Raw genomic sequence first — 8,942 nt, 5'->3', positions numbered from 1 at the left:
CACATTCTTCCCCCTTGTCACATTCTCCTCCCCTGTCACATTCTCCCCCCCCCCCCATGTCACATTCTCCTCCCGTCACATTCTTCCCCCTTGTCACATTCTCCTCCCCTGTCACATTCCCCCCCCCATGTCACATTCTCCTCCCGTCACATTCTTCCCCCTTGTCACATTCTCCTCCCCTGTCACATTCTCCCCCCCCCATGTCACATTCTCCTCCCCTGTCACATTCTCCCCCCCCCATGTCACATTCTCCTCCCGTCATATTCTTCCCCCTTGTCACATTCTCCTCCCCTGTCACATTCTCCCCCCCCCATGTCACATTCTCCTCCCGTCATATTCTTCCCCCTTGTCACATTCTCCTCCCCTGTCACATTCTCCCCCCCCCATGTCACATTCTCCTCCTGTCACATTCTTCCCCCTTGTCACATTCTCCTCCCCTGTCACATTCTCCCCCCCCCATGTCACATTCGCCTCCCGTCACATTCTTCCCCCTTGTCACATTCTTCTCCCCCCCATGTCACATTCGCCTCCCGTCACATTCTTCCCCCTTGTCACATTCTTCTCCCCCTTGTCACATTCTTCTCCCCCTTGTCACATCCCCCCCCCTCCCACCTTGTCACATCCCCCACCACCACCACCACCTTGTCACATTAAATGGAATGATAGGTTAAAAACGTATACGGTTATTTTCTTAAAAAACGGATGCAACCGGACATCATTTTTCAAACCGTATACGGGTTAAAATTTGTACACACGTTTTGATACAGTTTAGTCCAGTTTTGAGGAATCCGTTTTTCATCAAAAACCTGATGCGGGAACTGGATTGCAAAAACGTGGTGTGAATGCAGCCTAACTTCAATGGCATGTTTCCTCATGGATTCTGCCTAAAGAATGGACATGTCAATTCTGGTGGAATTCAGATGAATTCTGGGGCGTTGCTATCACTGGGAAACTTTGGGGAGATTTATCAAAACCTGTACGGAGGAAGAGTGGTGCAGTTGCCCATAGCAACCAATCACCTCACTTCCTTCAAGGGATCTGATTGGTTGCAATGGGCAACTGCACCGCTCTTCCTCTACATGTCAGGAACTGTCCAAAGTAGGAGCAAATCCCCATAGCAAACCTCTTCTGCTCTGCACAGTTCCTGACATGGACAGAGGTGTCAGCAGAGAGCACTGTGGTCAGACAGAAAAGAAAATCTAAAAGATAAGAACTTCCTGTGGAGCATACAGCAGATGATAAGTACTGGAAGGGTTAAGATTTTTAAATAGAGGTAATTTACAAATTTGTTTAACTTTTTGGCACCAGTTGAGATAAAAAAATAAATAAATAAATAAATTAAAAAAAACAGGAATAATACAGCAATACAGAAATAGTGCTGTGTATTATACCAGCAATCTAAGGATCACATCCTAAAGTCCTTCATTAGGACAAAAAGTATAAACAGGATTACAAAATATAAAGAAATAATAAAACATCTATTTTACCCTAGCAAGTCTTTTATGATTGAAAAAAGAAAAACAAAACCTATACACAATTGGTATCAGCACTTCGGTATTGATGTAAATTCATCAGATATAAAATTATCAGATCTACTTTTACTGCATGGGGAAAAGGTGTTTTTGGTCACCTCCTAAGTGTTTATATATGTGAAAATATATATATTTGGGATTCCCACGATCACATTGACCCACAGAATAAAGTTATCATGTCACGTGAGTATAATGCACCATTTCCCCTGTGTTCTCCACTACAGCACCATTGAGAACAGACAAAATGATTTAGGAGAGGGACTAAGGCTGAGATAACTGCAGTGACTGCCAAATCCTCCCAAGATGATAAATTGAATTTATGTTTTGAAAACGTATGAAGATTCTTCCATGTAACTGCTAATTTATCGTGATATGGACATTTTGGCCCCTTTTATACCCTTGTTGGGACCTGCAAACTGAATAAATAGATTTCTATCTTTTACTCCAAGGACTACAAACATGTAAGTAATGTAGGACACTCTCGTACCATCTAGATTATGAAACCCCCCCGTTCTTAGTTATTTTTTTTTAGATCAGAGACAAAAGATAGGATAACTATTTATTGAGACCTATGAAATGATGATACCATCTGAGCAGATGTCATAGCTACTAGAAATATGGTTATTTGGGTTACACATTTTAATGAGATGTATCAATGGGTTTGAAGGTTTCAGATGATAACCCTGTAAGGCAGGGGCGTACCTAGAGCATTCGGCACCCGGGGTGGACCCTGTGTTTGCCCCCATCCCCCCCAACCCAAGAAAGTAAGAAAACACGAACAAACTTTTTGACACCTTTACAACTTAATTACATCCCCTCCATTCACATAGAATTATTTACTTACATTTTGATGATGCCTCTGTCCGACCACTGGTGCTCCTCCCCCTGCTGCTCTGACTCCACAGATGCAGGCGCCGGCAGAAAAGCGTCGCGGTGCAGCAGTGGATGGGGGGGGGGGGGTGACTCTATCATGGCCAGGGGCGGACTGACAACACTCGGGGCCCCCAGACCAAAAAAAAGCAAGGGCCCCCTGCACAGTAACGCCACGCCCCCTCCCTTTGAGAGGAATTCAGACTAGTGAGCTAAATTAAAATGTAATAAAAAAAATAAATCAAGGTGCTAGACACATACAATTAGATGTACATGGTCAGGATTAGGTACTGAGTGATATATTAAAAAATATATATTTTTATTGGCTCTGACGGGTACGCTTTATCGTAGTAAATCTATACCACCACACAATTACTGGATAATACCACCATACTGTACTGAATAACAGCAGTTAATGCCCCCCCCTTTCCTCATGGGTATAGGCAGCAGTTAACCCCCCCCCCCCTCCGCTTTCCCATAGATATAGGCAGCAGTTAACCCCCTCCGTTTTCCCATAGGTATAGGCAGCAGTTAATCTCCCCACCCTTTCCCCATAGGTATAGGCAGCAGTTAACCCCCCTTTCCCTATAAGTATAGTAGGCAGCAGTTAACCCCCCCCCCCCCTTCCCCATAGGTATGGGCAGCAGTTAATCCCCCCCCTCCCCTTTCCCCATAGGTATAGGCAGCAGTTAATCCCCCCCATAGGTATAGGCAGCAGTTAATCCCCCCCATAGGTATAGGCAGCAGTTAATCCCCCCTTTACCCATAGGTATAGTAGGCAGCAGTTAAGCCCCCAACCCTTGAATGGTTAAAAAAAAAAAAATTATGCTCACCTGACGCAGCGATCTCCTCAGCAGAAGGGGCCTGCATCTTCTCTCCTCCACAGTGCAGGCGCCGATGAGTGACGTAATCGGCGCCTGTACTGCGTGTTCACGGAGGTCACGTCTCCTCTGTGTAAAGCTGCAGATGCGGCTCAGACAGAGGAGACGCGTTCTGCTGTATGTGTTGTCTGACGGTCAAGTTCCTAGAAAAATCTAACTCATGTCTGCTAGAGAGTCTGAACTTCTATCATCTCTCAATATTTGTCATACCTTTAGGGTACGCTCACACACTCATAACTAGCAGCAGGTTTCCCACTGTGGGAAATCCAGTGCGAGTAATTACCATTCATCCGTATGGGTCCATGGATGCCGAATGGTCCACAATACTGTCAGATTTGCAGCAGACCTGCCAGCGAACCTGTTAAAATAAATGATAGCGTATCTCGTAGTACTCGTACTCTATTTCCTGCTGCTAGTTACGAGCGTGTGAACGTACCCTTAAAGAAGTTATCCAGCAGCACACCGGCCCTCAGGTTGTGTGTGGTATTACAATTTTTTTTTTAAAGGTTTTATTTTAGAACTTTTATGTTAACAACAACACAATACAGAAGTAAAATAAAATACAGCTGGAATAAGGAGTAAATGACCGGCAGCACATAACCATTACAGCAGGCAGACGGAGATCCAGCCCCAGCTGACATAAAACAAAAAACAAGACACAGACAACACACACACACTCTCACACTCACACTTCCCAGAGGATCCCCACCTTCCCTGCAAGATAGGGACAATCATCCTACCCAGGAGAACTTATACGCTCTGCAGGGACAACTGACTCCCCTATAAGGAGCCAGGGCATCCAAATTTCGTCAAACTTCTTAGGGCATTTATGGCTAATGTACAACAACCTGTACATCGGAACATACATCGGTTAACTAGGTTGGACCATCGTGTAATGGGGGGGGGGGAGTATTAGTATCCTTCCAGGCCATAATCAGAACTTTCCGAGCACAAAACAATAGAAATCTAATAAGAAGGCACCCATGAAAGCCTGAGGCAAGGTCATCAATAACCCCCAACAGACAGACAACAGGGGAAAACACATAGCGGAATTCCAAGTGATCCAATAGGAACTGTATTACCTCCCTCTAGAAGGGTTCCACACAGGGGCAGCTTCGCATAGCATGCAGCAGAGTGCCCACATCCACATGACATCGAAAACATACATCTGAAGTGGAGACACCCATACGAGATAGTCTAACCGGAGTATAATATAGCTGAAGGATAAGTCTAACCTGAATAAGTAAATCTCGAGTACTGACCACCGTAGGATAGTAGGACTTAACTAATTCTTTCCGTTGCTCCCCCCCGTTAAACCCAGTATACAGGGCCGGATCATCATTGGCGTTATGGAGCGCCTGCTCCGGGCCCCGTGGCCGCAGGGGGCCCCCCGTCACACTCGGGACATCCCTGTGTCCCAAAAAATCTTTACAGGACACAAGAATGTCCCGGCGGTTACCTCTCTGCGGTGGCCCCCGCGTCACTGACGTCCCGTGCGTGCGCCCATAGGAGAAAAGCGGAGCGGAGCATCGAGGAGGACGCGCGCGCATGGTAAGTAACCAGCAGCACATCATCTTCATCATCTTCAGTGTTCCGACCTGCGCTCCTCCGGTCCCGGGACCTACTGCTATGGCCCATAGGCCATAGCAGTAGATCGTGACCCTGGTCCCCAGGGTCTCCGAACCGGAAGGGCGGTGGTCAGAACACTGAAGTGGGGCAGTACACAGACATACAGCCTCCAGCCGTACACTGTATATGGCTGGAGGCTGTATTTCTGTGGGGGAACTGTACTGCACCTAATGTGGGGGAACTATACTGCACCTAATGTGGGGGAACTATACTGCACCTAATGTGGGGGAACTATACTGCCAACCTAATGTGGGGAACTATACTGCACCTAATGTGGGGAACTATACTGCACCTAATGTGGGGGAATTATACTGCACCTAATGCAGTATAGTTCCACCACATTAGGTTGGCACTATACTGCCACCACATTAGGTTGGCACTATACTGCACCTAATGTGGGGCAACTATACTGCACCTAATGTGGGGGAACTATACTGCATCTAATGTTGGGGAATTATACTGCACCTAATGTGGGGGAACTATACTGCACCTAATGTTGGAAACTATACTGCACCTAATGTGGGAAACTATACTGCACCTAATGTGGGGGAACTATACTGCACCTAATGTGGGGGAACTGTCGGGGGGTCCAACATAATGCAGTGCTCCATCTTCTAGGCAGCCTTAATCTGGCCCTGCCAGCAGATCCACTGCCCACTTCTCAAAGGCCAACTCAAATGGAGCAGGACCCACTGATTGCAGCAATGCATAAGCTTGGGTCAAAGGTTTAGTAAGGTCGGTGGTTCCCAGCAGCAACTCCACTTCAGAAAAAGCAGGGGTCACATCAAGCGAGCCTAATTGCGCCTCCACTGCATGTCTCAACTAAACTGGGCACTCCGAGGGAGACTGAAGCGGTCACACATTGCTTGAAATGAAGGGAAAGAGGAAAAGTCCCCAAACAAGTGCGTGGCAAACCTGACTCCATGAGCACTCCAGAACCTGGCAGTCTCCAACTCCTGCAGGTGCTCAAGATGAGGATTCCCCCACAGGGGTGCTCTGGGAGACAGTACCGGTAATGGAAAGCATCTAGAAACCACCGACCACACCTCAGCCACAGTCTTAATAGGGGGCAACAACTTAGAAGAAGGGGTATATCTATAAAGGGTATTAGTCAGTGTTTCATACAAACCCATGAGAGCTCCCGCTAGAGCAGTGGAAGCGTTTGCCAGATCCAAGTCGATCCACCAGGAAGCGTACACCAGTTGAGAAGCTAGAAAATAATTGTGCATGTTAGGAGCAGCTAAGCCACCCCTCAGTTTAGGCGCCTGGAGCAGCGCCTGACCAAGACACAGATGTTTGTTCTGCCAATAGAAGGATCTCAAAATGCCACCCAGCCTCATAAAAAATCTCTTAGGGGGAATCACAGGGGAGAGATGAAAGAGATAGAGAAACTTAGGCAGATATATCATTTTAAATATATTAATCCTGCCCACCAGAGACAAGGGTAGAGGGGACCAGGCCTGTAATTTAGTAGTAACATAACACGGGGTCCAAATTCAACCTTACATAATCCTTCACATTAGCAGAAACTTCTACTCCCAGATATTTAAAGTGGGTGACCACCTGCAAACCATGAGGAAGTGAAGGGACCTGACCGGCCGACACAGACAGCGGCATCAAGGAAGACTTAGCCCAATTGACCCTAAGACCGGAGAAAGAACCACAATCATCAAGGAGAGTAAATAAGGCCCCAAGGGAACCACGGACATCCACTAAGTAAACCCAAGTATCATCCACATACAAGGACACTTTTTCTTCTAAGGAACCTCTACTGACCCCACGAATACGGGAGGACGCCCGGATAGCCGCAGCCAGGAGCTCAACTGCCAGGGCAAACAAAAAAGGGGATAGGGGGCACCCCTGCCTCGTTCCCCGTCCTAGCTGAAAGGAGTCAGAAACCTCCAAGTTATTATGCACCCTAGCTCTAGGACAATCATAAAGTAACCGTACCCACGCGCGGAACCGAGGACCAAACCCAAGGGCCCCCCAACACCCCTCGCAAGTACAGCCATTCCACCGAATCAAAGGCTTTACAGACATCTAGGCTAACAACATAACCCCCAGAAGCAACCCCCTCTGCAGCAGCTATGTTAAGATGTAATCTCTGAACATTAATGTCCGTAGCTCTCCCTGGCATAAAACCTGTCTGGTCAGGATGGATGACAGCGGCTATAACCCTACACAGCCGATTGGCCAACACTTTAGCCAGAAGTTTGATATCTACATTAAGGAGAGAAATGGGCCTGTAAGAATCCAGCAGAGTCAGATGCTTGCCCGGTTTGGGAAGAACTACAATAAGGGCTTCTCTCATAGAGTCAGGGAGTCTCCCAGCCTCTAGGGCCACACTAAAAAGATTCTGCAGAATAGGGATCAGCCGCTCCTCATTTGCCCTGTACCAATCCCCAATCATCACATCCAGCACTGGGGTCTTTCCTGGTTGCAAGGAGGCAATAGCCCTCGAAATTTCGGCCCTACAATAACAGACAAGCATACAGTGGGGATCAAAAGTTTGGGCACCCCAGGTAAAAATTTGTATTAATGTGTATAAAGAAGCCAAGGAAAGATGGAAAAATCTCCAAAAGGCATCAAATTACAGATTAGACATTCTTATAGGTTAGATTTTCTTAGATTAGATTAGATTCTTAAAAGTTAGATTTTATTTCCATCATTTACACTTTCAAAATAACAGAAAACAAAAAAAGGCATCTGCAAAAGTTTTGGCACCCTGCAGAGTTAATATCTTGTACTGCCCCCTTTGGCAAGTATCACAGCTTGTAAACGCTTTTTGTAGCCAGCCAATAGTCTTTCAATTCTTGTTTGAGGCATCTTTGCCCATTCTTCCTTACAAAAGTCTTCCAGTTCTTTGAGATTTCTGGGCTGTCTGTCACGCACTGCTCTTTTAAGGTCTATCCATAGATTTTCAATTATGTTTAGGTCAGGAGATTGTGAAGGCCATGGGAAAACCTTCAGTTTACGCCTCTTGATGTAATCCTGCGGATTTCAAAGTGTGTTTAGGATCATTATCCATATGTAGAAGCCATCCTCTCTTTAACTTCAGCTTTTTCACAGATGGCATCAAGTTAGCATCGAAATTGATCCACCTCCATGCTTAACAGTTGGACAGAGGTTCTTTTCATTAAATTCTGTTCCCCTTCTTCTCCAAATGTACCTTTGCTCATTCCGGCCAAAAAGTTCAATTTTAACCGCATCGGTCCACAGAACTTGTTTCCAAAATGCATCAGGCTTGTCTATGTGTTCATTTGCAAAGTTCAAACGCTGATTTTTGTGGTGAGGACATAGAAGAGGTTTTCTTCTGATGACTCTTCCATGAAGACCATATTTGTACAAGTATCTCTTTATAGTGGAATAGTGTACCACAACTCCAGTGTCTGCCAGATCTTTCTGGAGGGATTGTCTTTTGAATTATTTTTCTCACAATCCTGCGAGCTGTTCTGTCTGATATTTTTCCTAGTCTTCCAGATCTTGCTTTAACTTCCACTGTTCCTGATGACTGCCATTTCTAAATTACATTCCGAACAGAGGAATGTTTTGCTATCTTCTTATAGCCTTCTCCAGCTTTGTGAGCGTCAACTATTTTCAGTTTCAGATTTGTAGACAACTGCTTAGAAGAACCCATGGTGCTGATTGTTGGGGCAAGGTCAGATGAGTCTGGGCATTTAAAGCCTTTGAGATTGACATCACCTGGTCTTCCCAGATGATGATTGAGAACAATCCATGACACTGGCAGGTCTCAGCTTTGCAAAGGGGGCAATGCATGCTATAAATTCTGCAGGGTGCCCAAACTTTTGAAGATTTTTTTGTTTTCTGTTATTTTGAAAGTGTAAACATATTATAAGAATGTCTAATCTGTAATTTGATGCCTTTTGGAGATTTTTCCATCTTTCCTTGGCTTCTTTATGCACATTAATACAATTTTTTACCTGGGGTGCCCACACTTTTGATCCCCACTGTACGTTCACACTACCTTACATACAGGGCTAGAGTCCTGCAGGAACGGCGTTCTTTGCTT

This window comes from Hyla sarda, chromosome 4 (genome assembly GCF_029499605.1).
Source record: "Hyla sarda isolate aHylSar1 chromosome 4, aHylSar1.hap1, whole genome shotgun sequence".
Lineage (NCBI taxonomy): Eukaryota > Metazoa > Chordata > Amphibia > Anura > Hylidae > Hyla > Hyla sarda.
Note: the sequence above shows the minus strand (reverse complement) of the source record.